Below are 14,909 nucleotides of genomic sequence, written 5' to 3'. Positions count from 1 at the left end.
AATAACTCAGCATATGAGATTAAAACTTTTGGTATTCTGTCTAGCCTGAGATGCACAGCCTGAGTTCAAGAGGGCCTTAGCCTTCCATCTGGTATTATTGCATGTTTACTACTGCTGATGATATCAGAGTATTTCCCTGGAAACGTTTTGATGCCAGACAACTTATAAAGCTGGCATATGCTGGAACAGAAAGACACAAAACTGGCCCTGGAGAGGCACATGGAACTATAAATATCAAGAATAATTTATTCTACTCACCAAGTTTTTTCAAGGCTATCACAAAATCTTAGTAAGCTTAGTGTCAATAAAGGTCATCATTTGTACCCCTGAGATTTTTACAATTTTGTCTCAGTGCTGTTGATTCTTGAAGATTTTAACTCCATTCACATCTTGTCTTAATAAAATTATTGGTCACAGTTAACAACTGACATCAGCTTTGTAAAATGTACTTCAAGGAAACATTAATCTAAAACAAGTCACTTCACTCCATATGCAAATAATTTGAGCAAACATTTCAGCATTGTTCAGCAGTAAAGTTCCCACTTCACACAGCCTGACATCTAGACACACTCAAATAGTCAAACTATATCAGAAATGCTCTTCAGCAATAATACTGTTGTCCATATGGGGAGACTTAACTCCTCTTCAAAAGCTGTTTGAAAGTTTTCATTCATGCCAACTTCAAGTTGTGTCAAACAGAACTAAATCCAGAGAGATGAAAAAATGCCCTAAACTTTGTTATACTTGGTAACTATAATAATTATCACAACAACAAATTGCTGTAATTTGTATTAGATGCCCTTTGCCCTCCTCAGAGCAAGATTAGAAGACCCTTCTTACACCTGGAAGGGGAACACAACCTCTGGGCAATATGGACAGGTAAAGGTAGTCCCCTGTGCAAGCACTAGTTGTTTCTGACTCTGGCATGACATCGCATCATGTTTTCATGGCAGACTTTTTAATGGGGTGGTTTGCTGTTGCCTTCCCCAATCATCTACACTTTACCCCCAGCAAGCTGGGTACTCATTTCACCGACCTCAGAAGGATGGACGGCTGAGTCAAACTTGAGCCGGCTACCTGAATCCAGTTTCCACCAGGATCGAACTCAGGTTGTGAGCAGAGCTTGGACTGCAGTACTGCAGCTTATCGCTCTACACCATGGGGCTCTTATCAATATGGACAAGCCATATGTAAATATCAAATAAATTAACAAGGCAGAAACAGCCACTTACAAAAAAGAATAGCCAATTACTTTTGGAGTTTATTTTCCAAGTTTTCCTGTCCTGAGGCCCTCTTTGATTGCTTGTTTGGGATATAGTGATTGACCAAGATCAAAACACCCATTTGACTAGTTCCATGCATCAAAGCTTGTGCTTCTTGAATAGCATCCCTGAATACAACATGTACCAAGATTTTTGAAACTGAGGAACATTGCACAGTTCTGGTTATTCCTGCCATATGATGGGAATCTTTTGAATCCCACTGGGTTAGTGTAAACCCAGTCAGCTGGCCTAAAGTAGTTCTCTTGTGCTCCAGCCATTACAAATAATTGTTTTTAAGGGAAAAAGCTCCTGAACTCAACAAAATTCCAGATGTTGCCTTTTTATAATGTTTAACTCCCCTCCATCACACACACCCTTTCCAATGTTGACTAAGTATGTTGCCCATGAGATTCAAACTTAAATGTAAGAAAAATATTGTAAATGGATGAGGTGGTTCAGTCATGCCATAATTTTATAGCTCCAGATCCCATGACAAAGTAGCCCTTTGATGTAGTAAGCCATGGAGTTCAATCAGACTACAAAGAATGCATTTACTTTTTTAATGCCCCAGTTGTAGTACGAGGAATACTTAATTTACATGCAAAACTTCAATGGCTTCTGTTCACTGCTCTTCTGTTTACAAAATTTGGTATAAGCATCATATAACTCAAATGGGAAAACCTCATATCATTCCTCAGGGCTGCCCAGCAGGAACTCATTTGTATATTAGGCCACACCTCTGATACCAAGCCAGCTGGAACTGTGTTCCTTTGTGTTCCTGCTCAAAAAAAGCCCTGTTGTTCCTCATGGGTGAGTGCAGAATGTTCACTAGCAAGAACATGAAGTGTTATGTATTAATGGGCTCTAGAAAGAGGCTCTGGGTGAGTGCCCCCACCCACCCTTGCTGTCTTCCCACCCAAGTAAAGACATTACTCCCTGCCACCTCAAGGGTAGCTGATCTGTGCCATCTGGACAGCAGTTGTAATTCTGAGTGATCTCCAGCCCTCATCTGGAGATTTTGAGAGCCAGTTTGGTGTAGTGGTTAAGTGTGTGGACTCTTATCTGGGAGAACCAGGTTTGATTCCCCACTCTTCCACTCCAAGGCTGGAATGGCCTTGGGTCAGCCATAGCTCTCACAGGAGTTGTCCTTGAAAGGGAAGCTGCTGTGAGAGTCCTCTCAGCCCCACCCACCTCACAGGGTGTCTGTTGTGGGGGAGGAAGATAAAGGAGATTGTGAGCCACTCTGAGTGGAGGGCAGGATATAAATCCAATATCATCATCACCATCTTATATAACAGAAAAAAGTCACACAGACAGGAGGTATACAAAAAAGTGTTGAGTCCATGTAGAAAATGCCTCTTCTCCAATATACAATATTCACAAATACCCAATAAATATACTCTCTTCAATAATTATGGAAAAATCAATTTCTTTACGCATATCAAAAGTTTATATTTCATTCACAATAATTCTGGATTAGCTCTCTGTATGCACAGGTAACTCAATTTCATTTTCCAAGTACCACCAGTTTACAAGCATAGCCGGTCTGAACTTCCTGTTTCGCATTACTGCTTTAAGCTAGAATTTCATTCCTATAAAATAATTATTTAATAAGTTTATATACAGTATACAATACTTTTTCCTTTTAAAATCTTTGTGCAACCATAAACAGGCTTCACACACTCACCACTGTATTGCTTCACTCTTCTCACTCAATGATACACCTTATTTTACTCCACCATGTTTGCTGACATTCTTACTACTACTACAGGTAGGTGTGTGATATACCTATTCGCAGGTGCAACCATTTACCAAATGCAGCAATCTGTTAAAGGAAGATACATAACATAATGGTCCCAACTTAGATTTCATAAAAAACATTAAAGATCCCATTCGTTATTCAATTTTAGTGGTTGCAAAGTTGATAAATCCACCTCATTTCCTTCTGAGCCAATAATTTCTCTGCACTCACTGAACACAATTCCAAGCCTTGTAATCTCTCCAATATGAAAAATCTTAATTGATCAGAGTCGTGTTTTTTATTAGAAAAATGCTCCACAAGAGGAGCTTCCCTCATGTGATGTTTCAATCTAGAACAGTGTTCCAGTACACGTGTCTTGACCATTCTCATGGTACTTCCTATGTAGACACGTATACACGGGCACGAAATTGCTTACATGGCCTTTTAATTGAGCATGAGGTGTGCTGTCCTAGAACAATCTTTTCCCCTGTCTGTGGATGGATGAACTCACGTATCTGAAGACAAAATTGACATGCTAAGCATGTTTCACATTTAAAGTTTCCTGGTAGGATGTCAATTTCCCTTTTCTGTTTTATAAAATCTGAGCGAATCAAAGTATCTCTCAGATTTCTAGTTCGTTTAAAACCTATTTGGGGAGGTTGCTGGCATCCTGGAATCCCTTCCACCAAATGCCAGTGTTTTTAAAAAAAATTTGCAACCTCTTGTGCTAAAGGTGTGAATGACATAGCCCAAGTGATACAGGTCTTTCCTTCTGGTTTGTCTTTGAATTGCAACAATGTTTCATGTCGTGATGACTTGGCTCTATGTTTAGCAGAGGAAACTATGTTTTCAGGGTACCCACGCTGCCTGAAATGCTTACAAAGAGTGGTACTCTCTATCCTGTAATCTTTCTCCAGAGTAGAATTGCATCTGATTCTAAGGAATTGACTGTTAAGTTATTTTTAAATGTACTGGGTGATGTGACTGATAATGGAGGAATGTATTTCTATCTGTAGGTTTTGTATACTTCCTTACAGCCAATGTGTTATCCTCTGTTCTAAAGACTTCTGTGTCTAGAAATGTTATGGAGTTCTTATCCCATTTACTCGTAAAAATAATTGCCTCATGAATCTATTTAACCACTGTAGCCATTCTCCTATACTTGATATATCCTCATAAATGGCTACCACATGGTCTATGAATCTTTTATAAAAAGTCACCTTTTGATAGTATGGATTCATCTCTGGATTACGGATACATTTATTCTCCAATGCTGCCATGAAAAGGCATGCTACACTTGGTGCAAATGCTGAGCCCATAGAAACTCCTCTAATCTGTTGGTAAAAGGCATTATAAAAACAGAAATTATGGATCTTATCTTTGATAAGACTTATTAGCTCCTCTTGTAGAGCATTTTCCTAATATTTATTTATTTATTTTATATCCCACCCTCCCCACTGAAGGCAGGCTCAGGGCAGCTCACAGGTTAGGGTCAAAGATGACTAAACAAGATAAAAACATCAATAATACATAAGACATAAAAACAATTTTAAAATATCAAAAACAATATAACAATAGATGCTAGTACAATAATTCAGAATGCAATTAAATTCCGATGGTAGCAGTATAACTGGATAGGCAATATTTGATGTTTCAAGGGACCTCAAATCACAATGGCGTGGTAGAAAGTCCAGAATGATGTTAAGTTCCAGTTTATGGGCCTAGTCCGTTGCTGTTAAATAGTCATTATGAAAAAGCAAGATGGAAGAGTGCTGTTTTACAGGCCCTGTGGAACTGTGGGAGCTCTGCAGGGCCCTAATGTCCTCCGGCAACTCATTCCACCAGCTAGGTGCAGCCGCGGAAAAGGCCCTGGCTCTAGTTGACTGAAACTTAACTTCTCTGACGCTGCGGATTGTCAACAGGTTTTGAGACCTGGATGGAAGTGCTCGCTGGGGCATATATGGAGAAAGGCGGTCCCTAAGGTGTGCAGGACCCTGGCCATATAGGGCTTTAAAGGTTAAAACCAGCACCTTGAAGCAAATCCGGTATGTTATTGGTAGGAAAGGCTGAATGTGTTCCCATAAAGGAACTTCCATTAACAGCCTGGCGGCGGCGTTCTACACTAGCTGAAGATGCCGGATTTGGGACAAGTGCAGCCCTATGTAGATGGCATTACAGTAATCCAACCTTGAGGTGACCATAGTATGGATCACAGTTGCCAAGTTGTCGCGTTCGAGAAAGGGGACCAACTGCCTCACCATCCGTAGATGGTAGAAAGCTGACTTGGCAGTGGCAGCTACTTGGGCCTCCATTGTTAGAGAGGGATCCAAGAGCACCCCTAGGCTTTTAACTTTGGGTGCCAGCATGAGCTGCGCTCCATCAAGGGTTGGTAAGCGGACCTCTGGTCCCGGACTACGATGGCTTGGATATAGGACCTCCATCTTCGTCGGATTTAATTTCAGTCTTCTCAGCTTGAGCCACCCCGCCACAGCTTGTAACGCCATGGACAGATCATCTGGGGTGGAGTCAGACTGGCCACCCATCAACAGATAGAGCTGCGTGTCATCTGCATACTGGTGATAACCCAGCCCATGCCTCTGAGCAACCCGGGCGAGGGGGCGCATGACGATGTTAAATAACATTGGGGAAAGAACTGCCCCCTGCGGCACTCCACGCGTGAGTGGGTGTTTTTGGGATAGTTTGTCACCAACCACCACCCTCTGTCCCCTACTCTGTCTTTGAATTGCAACAATGTTTCACATCGTGATGACTCGGCTCTATGTTTAGCAGAGGAAACTATGTTTTCAGGGTACCCACACTGCCTGAAATGCTTACAAAGAGTGGCACTCTCTATCCTGTAATCTTTCTCTAGAGTAGAATTGCATCTGATTCTAAGGAATTGACTGTATGGTAAGTTATTTTTAAATGCACTGGGTGATGTGACTGATAATGGAGGAGAGCCACTTCAAGACCAACCCCTGAATCTCAGCGTCAGCAAGGCGATGGGTCAGCAGCTGATGATCAACCGTGTTGAATACTGCTGACAGCACCGCCAAGCCGCCTCTATCCAGGCACCTCTGAAGGTCATATGTGAGGGCAACCAGAACCGTTTCCGTCCCATGACCCGGACGAAAGTCGGATTGATGTGGGTTAAGTACGGAAGCGTCATCCAGAAAACTCTGAACCTGCACCGCCACTGCGCTTTCAATAATCTTGCCTAAGAATGGCAAGTTAGACACCAGCCAGTAATTTGCCAATTCAGCTGGGTCCAAAGATGGCTTTTTTAGAAGGGGACATAACACAGCCTCCTTAAGAGGCTGAGGAAAGGTTCCTTGGAGAAGGGACCTGTTGACAATTTCCTGCAGGAGAGCCGGTAGCCCCTCCTGGCCAGCTTTTATTAGCCAAGAGGGGCATGGGTCCAACCTGCAGGTAGTTGGGCGTGCCGTGGAGAGTACTCTGTCAACTTCCTCCAAGCTGAGTGGAGTGAAATAATCCAAAACTTGACTAGGAGACATGCTTGGAGCCTCGAGTTCATATACTGTTTCTATGGTGGCCGGGAGGTCACGGCAGAGTGACAAGACTTTATCTACAAATAAGTTTGCAAATGCCTCACAGCCAATATCCAGTTCTCTAGCATTTGGTATACCCAAAGGAAGGGTAGTTAGAGACCGAATTGTCCTAAACAATTGTGCTGCGCGCAAATTCGCAGATGCAATCATGGTCGTAAGAGAGATTTTCTTAGCAGCCTTGACTGCCACCTCATAGGTTCTCATATACAACCTATAAGCTGTTCTTGTCGCTTCATCACGAGCTCACCGCCACTGCCTCTCTAGCCGTCTGAGCCTCTGTTTCATCTGCCATAGCCCATACCAGGGTGCCAGCTTTGAACGGGGGTGCAGAGGACGCTTGGGAGCAATCTCATCGATGACTGTGGTGAGCCTGTTATGCCAGGTCTCCACTAGCTCATCCAGAGAGTCGCCAGGGGGGGCAAGGGTCCTGGAGCCACATGGGGCAAGGGTCTGGAACCACATTGGGTCCATTTGGCTCCGCGGGCAAGCTATAATACACTCGCTGCCCACACAGGGTTGGAGCGGGATATTCAAACGGGCCTTCAGGACATAGTGGTCTGACCATGGCACTGCATCAGCAGTAATACGGTCCACTGTCATTCCTGCCGCAAAGATCAAATCCAGAGTGTGCCCGGCCTGATGGGTGGGAGTTGTTACATATCGAGAGTCCCAGCATCACCATGGATGACACCAGGTCCAACGCCAATGTGGAGCCCACATCATCGGCATGGACATTGAAGTCACCCAGAACCAAAAGTCTAGGGTGCTCCAACGCCCAGCCTGCTATGGCCTCCATAAGGGCCGGCAGGGCATTGGCTGGTGCAGAGGGTGGTCGATACACCAGCCAAATAGCCAAACTCTCGCGCACCTCAACCACCATGCCAGCACACTCAACACTGATGATCCTTGGGGCCGGGATGTGTCCGGAAGGTGTAAGCCTCCTGGATGAGCATCGCTATTCCTCCCCACACCCCGGTCCATTAGTCCATGATTGGTGAAGGATCAAGAACCCAGGGGGAGCTACTTGAGAGAGAGCAACTGTCTCCCTGTCTCACACCCAGGTCTCAGTCACGCAAGCCAGGTCCATAGTCTGCTCTAGCAGGAAATCCCGCATAATAAAAAAAACACGACCCTGATTCATTAAGATTTTTTGTTTGGAGAGATTACAAGGCTTGGAATTTGGTTCAGTGAGTGCAGAGAAATTATTGGCTGAGAAGGAAATAAAGTGGATTTATCAATTTAAGATTTTGAAACCACTAGGATTGAATAACGAATGGGATCTTTCATGTTTTTTATGAAATCTAAGTTGGGACCATTATGTTATGTATCTTTAACGGATTGCTGCATTTGGTAAATGGTTGCACCTATGAATAGGTATATCACACACCTGCCTGTAGTAGTAGTAAGAATGTCAGCAAACATGGAGTAAAATAAGGTGTATCATTGCGTGAGAAGAGTGAAGCAATACAGTGGTGAGTGTGCGAAGCCTGTTTATGGTTGCACAAAGGTTTTAAAAGGAAAAAAGTATTGTATACTGTATAAACTTATTAAATAATTATTTTATAGGAATGAAATTCTAGCTTGAATAAAGCAGTAATGCGAAACAGGAAGTTCAGACCGGTTATGCCTGTAAACTGATGGTACTTGGAAAATGAAATTGAGTTACCTGTGCATACAGAGAGCTAATCTGGAATTGTGAATGGAATATGAACTTTTGATATGAGAAAAGAAATTGATTTTTCCATAATTATTGAAGAGAGCATCTTTATTGGGTATTTGTGAATATTGAATGTTGGAGAAAAGGCGTTTTCTACACAGTGTCAACACTTTTTTGTAAACTTCATCTGGAGATTGGCAACAGTGGTTCCCCAGGAGGAAATGGTGTTGTACTTGTCTGAGGTCCCACCCCTCCTCAAACTCCACCCTCTCCTGGCCCCAGCCCTTAAATCTCCAGGAATTTCCTAAACTAGAGTTGGCAACCCTTTATCTGCCTCTCTGACTTCAGTTTTCTATCGCTTTCCCCCTCCCTGCAGCCTCTACATAGGAAAAAGACAGTCTTTCTCCACAGTGGGGGGAAGGCAAAGCAGTTTACATCATTCTCCTCTCCCCCTTTGATCTGCACAACAATCCTGTGAGATAGGTTAGACTGAAAGTCTGTGACTGGGCCAGAAAACCCAGTCAGCTTCCACAGCAAGAATCTGGGTATGGCAGACCCCACTCTGAAGCCCTAACTTCTATGCCACACTGGCTGTTATAGAGGGTGTTGCTGCTGAACAGTAGCAAGCAGCCAGGCATAGGATAGCCAACCTCCAGGTGGAGCCTGAAGATCTCCTGGGATCACAACTGAACTCCAGACAAAAGATCTCTCTCCCCATCCTGGAGAAAATAACTGTTTTGGATGGTGGACTCTATGGCATTCTATTCACCTGAGGCATCTCCCTTTACTGATAAAAGCCGCCTGGGTTGCCTAGCAACAGCCTCTCGCTAGCACTTCCCAGGCGGCAGCCAGGCCTCTAAGAAAACACTCCCAGTGGGGCCTGGTCTCCCTGGCTATTTCTGTGGTCCTTGGAAGCTGCAAGTAGCTTTGTTGATCTTTCTGAGGTTGGTTGGCGAGAGAACACAGAGAAGAGTTAGAGATGTGGCTGTCTCTGAGGTTTTTGACAGTTTGTTCAACACTCTTGGGCCTGCAGGGGGCAGGGGAGAGCAGAGTCAGCCAGTGCAAGGTCAGACAGATATGTGATGAGCCAATAGTTGATGCCCCACAGGCCCACCCAGTCCCAACTAATCAGGTTGCTTCATTTTGCCACCATGATATGAGTTTTATTACTAAAGAATACCCTGACCTATGATAATGATATTGGATTTATATCCCGCCCTCCACTCCGAAGAGTCAGAGCGGCTCACAATCTCCTTTACCTTCCTCCCCCACAACAGACACCCTGTGAGGTGGGTGGGGCTGGAGAGGGCTCTCACAGCAGCTGCCCTTTCAAGGACAACCTCTGCCAGAGCTATGGCTGACCCAAGGCCATCTCAGCAGGTGCAAGTGGAGGAGTGGGGAATCAAACCTGGTTCTCCCAGATAACAGTCCGCACACTTAACCACTACACCAAACTGGCTCTCCTAGATAACCCAAGCAAGCCCAATCTCAACAGATCACAGAAGCTAAATAGGGTGGAACTCTGGCAAGTACTTGGATGGGAGAACTCCTTGGAATATGAGAGCTGGAGGAAGGGGAAAGCTTTATTTAGCTACCTCTCTGAATATCCTCCATGCCCCCAGTAGGAGTCGGTCACCAGAGGTCACCATGACATCCAGGTGCACACACAAATACAAAAAATTAAGAAGTGTTATTTATTAATTATTAAAATGTGGTACAGCATTTGTCTGATTCTCTGTATTTTAGCCAAGTATTCACCAATCTGCCTGGACCTAGATAGCCTAAGCTAGGCCAATCTTGTTAGATCTCCAAACTTGTGCAGGGTTAGTTCTTGGATGGGAGACCACCAAGGAAGTCAAAGGGCGCTATGCAGAAGCAGGCAGTGGCAAACCACCACTTGATGCCTCTTGCCTTGGCAATCCTGTGGAGTTCCATATGTCAGTTGCAACTTGATGGCACACAAAAAATCACTAATAAATATAATTATTTGGATTCAATGAGTCCTTAAGTAAAAGCCCTCATTTAGTGGAAGGGGACCATTAGATTCAGTCCAGAGGGTGGAAACTGGTGCCACTGAAGTCCAGGAGATTTGCGTCCAAGTCTACCTACATGTTCCTTTTCCCCACACTGTCTGTTTTGGTAGGTAGCCTGTGTACCAATAGTGTACCTTTTAAAGAGGTAAATTGGGGCACAAAAAAGAGTTAATTGTTGATATGTAGCTCCAATTTTTTTAAATACAAAATCTGGCAACACAAATTGGTCTAGTTATATGGGTATAATTCAAAAATAAAACATTCCATATATTATGTGGCATATAAATTAATAAAAATAAGACATTCATGCACAAGAGACATAATTACTTAATAAACCAAAATGATGGTTATCACAAAAAAATCCATTGTTACACACCAATCTAACTTTTCGTGTGCAAGTACCAGATAGTTTAACGCTCTGATTCTCTGGTGATAGTTAAACTAAATGTTACCAGGTAAGATGAATGAGGAAGGCTTATTATTTATCATTGATACCTCTTGCAGACTTCTGCTAGCAACTCAAGACAGCAGACACAGGATATGACTACCCAATGAGTTTCATAGCTTTCGTGGGTATTTGAAGTCAAGCTTTTTTGGCCCTAGTGTAACACTTTTGTCTACCGCACCTCACTGCCTTTCACATTGATTTATGAAAATACTGTTGAAAGATCTGACCTAGCATATACTTGTGCTCTCATAACACTATGATGAGTATATCATAACGTCTAGACAGACGTTTTAAAGAGTGTCACTCATGGTGTATCCTTTCACCCTGCCTACCCTGTGAATGAGGTGTTGCAAAAGACTAGAATGAGGGAGCCGGTTATTCTGAATTCTTCACAAACAAAACTCTGTCATGCCTACAGTCAACAGGTAAGAATGGATGCCTGGGGGACATTTGGATAATCTGATTCTGAATTTGTTAACTGAAGACATCACCACAGTGTGCTGAGCCAGTGAAAAGAGCAGATGGCACAAATTATTAGGAAATATCTAGATTGAAGTGGCAAATATAATGGAAAATAAATGGTTTGAGGCATTAGACCCTTAATTCCTCTAGTCCACAATACTGTGTCCAGTTGTTGCCAGTCAGAACAGAAGTCTGTGGTGATAGCGGAGCGCGACAGTCATCCTAAATAGAGGCATACCAAGGGTGCAGTTTGAGGAAGGCTCTTGAAGAGGGTCCTCAAAGCCAGTCTTATGCTGCATGGAGTGAAATGTTTTTTTCCTTTTATTTTAAAGTGCGGTTCTGATTGAAGCCACTAGAAGCACAAGGAAGTTTGAGCATAGAAAAACACTCTAGGATCAATGGGGTAGATTTCCCTTTCTCCGAGAATGAAGCCAACTTCCTTATCAACAATGCAGCCAGTATGATGAAAGTTTCTACAAAAATTGCCAGCCTGCAAGTAATTTTCTTTAATAGTCTAGCATTTCTCTTCCTTTCCTTGCATCCAGCTCAGTCAGATCTTGCAAAGCAATAGTTATGATATTGCATAGGGTTACCAGATTTTTTGTGTGTCCATTCTCTTTTTGGACTGTTTTTTAAAAGCTGATTAAATGTCTTCTCTTTGAGTTGGGGGCTGAGCCTGTTTGACCCTATAATCCCCCAGTGGAAACAAACTTCAGCTTAAATAGTAGGGGTATTTAAAACAAGATTTGTGATCGCGATCAGTTGTTTGAAGTTGTCGGTCAGGAAATCTGCCCTCTTTTTGCTTTTCAAAATACGGTAATCCTACTGTTGCATCAAGATAAAACAACCTAAGCCTTTGCAAAATTGCAACATTGACCACATCATCTCCCTCCTCATCTGAAGAGGATAAAGGGGGAGGTGGCCTTTTAGGCGGAGCTTTAGGAGCCTTAGGCAAAGGGTTTTTTCCCTTCGACCTGCCCGCCCCTTTTTTCCCAGTCATTTTAAACACCCAAGATTATACTAAAATCGCCGCTGATCCCTAGCACCCAAAATGGCCGACTCCTCCTACAGAAATAAAGCCCACAGGGAAGCTCAATGCAATTGGAATTAAAATGGCCCCCTCTCCACAGCACCTAAAATGGCCACCTTCTTTCCCAAAAGAACAACCCAAAGGGAACTTAAAATGGATGCTGCCTCCCTGCTACCCACAGCTGAAAAAGTCCTATTCAGAAAGGGCCTTTCACATCACCCACTACCGGATCCTAAATCAGCTCCCTAAGAAAGGGAACGAATTTGCATCCCCCTACCACAAAATTGCTCAGTAAAAGAGGAAGGAGAACAGATTTTTTTGTCAAATGCACATCATTTTACACATTTGTTCATAGGAATCCAGATAATAGGAAGTAGGAGGCAATACAATTATATTATAAAAGAAAATGCCACTTAAAACTATAAACATCTAAATTTAATATAAAATCAAGGATAGACTAAAAAAAATCCTGTCGATACTTCGTTTCTTCCCTAAGCCAATACACCCATCCTACTCAATTTAATTATTGTCCAACAGTGAAAATGGACAAGAAAATAATAATTGTTGAGGCATGCATACAAGTAAAGACATAGAATCATAGAGTTGGAAGGGACCTCTAGGGTCATCTAGTCCAACCCCCCAGACAATGCAGGAAACTCACAAACACCTCCCCCTAAATTCACAGGATCTTCCTTGTTGTCAGATGGCCATCTAAACATATTTGTCTAGAGTTAAAAAAACACAGATCTTACTTTCCAATTTTGCTGAGAATACTCAGCCTCAGTTAGTAGCAATACTGGGAGAGGGGGAAATAAACTGAAAGGGATAAGATGGGGTGGAATTGGAAGAAACATCCGAGTCAATGTGCATGTGGAGGCAGATTTTTTTGTCAAAATGCACATCATTTTATGCATTTCTTAAAATGTGCCAATTTGTTGCCCTGTAATAACTACATTATATATTTTCTGGTTCAGAGTATTAAAGGATGTAGGCTTGCTGAACAATCGATTTGTCTTCAGGTGATTTCGAAGTAATGGATGACTCGCAGCTGTATCTGTGAATAGACTCAACTGAAGTGCTGTGCTGAACTCATCCTGCTTGCAGGAATAGTGCCCAGTAAGAGTTTCATTAACATTTCCTACACTTGTGTACATGCATGGGTGTGTTCCCAGAAGGCATATTATAAAGAACAGAAGGATTTTGCACTCCTCCCTATCTCAGACTCTCTCTGTAACTGATGCAAGTTACTTATGCTTAGAATGTGTTTTAGGTGATGACTCATTCACTTGTGTGCAAACAAAGCTCACTTGAGGCACAAATAAGTGTCAGCTCTATGTCAAGGTTTACAATCTGTTTTATAATTATTTTTTGTTATCCTGCAGTACCAGCTGCTTTGCTAGTGAATTTTACTAACCCATAAAGCAGGGGCGCTTTCAGCATCCCTAAGTTTAAAAGGAGCCTGCAGTTGAGTTTCAGATTGTCTCTAAATATAGCATTGAATACTTGAGGAGTCAGATATCTAACATCCTGGAGCAACGTGCCATTCAGTTATGCCCCACATATTGCTTTGAGGGAAAAGAATGAGATAGGGGATTGAGCAGATGGGGAACAATAAATCTTTCCAGAGTTTTTATTTCTGAAGCTTGCTGTCTTGCCAAAGTAACTGGCCAAGTGTGTATGAAGCATAACTGTGAAACAGAATTCATCCAAAACAACCTAAGTACACTACTGGGTTGCTACCGTTGGTTGGGATTAAACTTGGTCAAAGAAGATTTCAAAAGTTCTAGAGAAAAACAAATAATGAAAATCCAGCTTGAGCAGAAGAGTCACTGGGCAAACTTCAAGGATCAAATTAATGAAAAATTTCAGTTTTCACCAAATTACATCCACTTGACATTCACAAGATTGTTTTGCAATGAGTCATCCAGAGGGCTGGATTCTAAAACCTGTGAGCAGAGCTTCACACATAGAAAAGATCTTTCTGAATCCCTATTGGACTGCCCAGAGGTGGGGGTTTAGGAGGACTACATCCAGGGCCCCAGGAAACCTGCAACACCACAGAGCAGGGCAAATAATGTGGTTTATTTTCATATGATATTTTGGTATTGGGGGAGGGGGTGTCTGAGGAGTGCTCAGAGGGCCCTCTACTAATACAAGGAGAGGTGTCACAACTTAAGTTGGTGCTATAAATCTGTTAAAATCACCACCACCCCATTTTGCAAGGCAAGAACTCATTTGTGCCCAGCACAGAATAGCTGCAACTGTGCACTGACCTCACATGTAATGAGATGAGCACCTATCTTGGTTGGTAATTAATGGTATAAACCCAGCCAGAGTTTATTTACCTTCTCTTGTGACCACTAACAGTCGCAATTTGCAGCCGTTACTTTCAGACATCCCTTGCTTCAGAATGCCTATATTATTTTATTTATTTATTTATTTGTATCCCGCCCTTCCCACAAGTGGCTCAGGGCGGCTTCCAGAAATTAGTCAAACATACAATTAAACAATATAAATATATAAGCAATTAAACAGTTAAAACCTTAAAAACCAGTAAACATTCCAATTACATATAGAACAGACGTCAAGCAAGCTACATTGAGTTCTCATCTTAGCTAGGTGTAGGCTAGCCAGAAGAGGGTCGTCTTACAGGCCCTGCGGAACTGAACAAGGTCCCGCAGGGCCCTCACCTCTTCCGGCAGCTGAT

Source organism: Heteronotia binoei, chromosome 5, assembly GCF_032191835.1.
Source record: "Heteronotia binoei isolate CCM8104 ecotype False Entrance Well chromosome 5, APGP_CSIRO_Hbin_v1, whole genome shotgun sequence".
In the NCBI taxonomy this organism is placed as follows: domain Eukaryota; kingdom Metazoa; phylum Chordata; class Lepidosauria; order Squamata; family Gekkonidae; genus Heteronotia; species Heteronotia binoei.
This window is presented reverse-complemented; position numbering follows the sequence as displayed.